The sequence below is a fragment of the Protopterus annectens genome, unplaced genomic scaffold (assembly GCF_019279795.1).
Source record: "Protopterus annectens isolate FY-2018-M unplaced genomic scaffold, PAN1.0 ctg67058_obj.part0, whole genome shotgun sequence".
NCBI lineage: Eukaryota > Metazoa > Chordata > Ceratodontiformes > Protopteridae > Protopterus > Protopterus annectens.
Window position 1 is genome coordinate 10,380 of NW_025054893.1, and position 608 is coordinate 10,987.

The window sequence follows — 608 nt, forward strand, 5'->3', positions numbered from 1 at the left end:
AATGCAAACAACAATGTAAATGGATTAACATGTATGAAAAATAGAATTAACATTATCCCAAAGCCAGTTAGTTCACATTAAAATCTACTTCTACTTCGGGAAAATAACAGCAACCAAATTTGCAGTGGGAACCATAAAGACAGCGTCTAAAATAAATCTAAAGAAAAAGTGGAATTTCAAAAAATTCCACCTCTGACCCAAAGTTATGTAGACTAGCTAAATGATAATCCAAAGCATGGTGACAATTTCCCCTTTCCTTCATGTCCTGCAGGAGAACAAATGAATACTCATATTCCATACCTGGGACAAAACTTCTGTGTCATATGTTGTGTTGCTTGCTAGCACTTCTATTTTCATGCCTTTAGTATCCTATAGGTAAGCTGCAAAATCCTTGCCAGTGACAAAAAAAAAAAATAAAATGAAAAAAAAATTTGCAACACATACAGCAGTGGTACAGGCAGGACACTGCTACAGACAAAATATAAAACAAACCGCAGAGATGCATGCCATAAAAGGGCCCAGTGGCCTAATGGATAAGGCATCAGCCTCCAGAGCTGGGGATTGTGGGTTCAAGTCCCACCTGGGTCGATAATTCTTTACCTTTAAAA

The 608-nt window shown here is 37.3% G+C and overlaps 1 non-coding gene across 1 annotated transcript; it reads left to right on the forward strand.

The window, feature by feature from the left end:
• The first annotated feature begins 515 nt into the window (after positions 1 to 515).
• Positions 516 to 588, forward strand: TRNAW-CCA. Its single transcript has one exon. It is a non-coding gene; the product is annotated as a tRNA-Trp (tRNA).
• Positions 589 to 608: the final 20 nt, after the last annotated feature.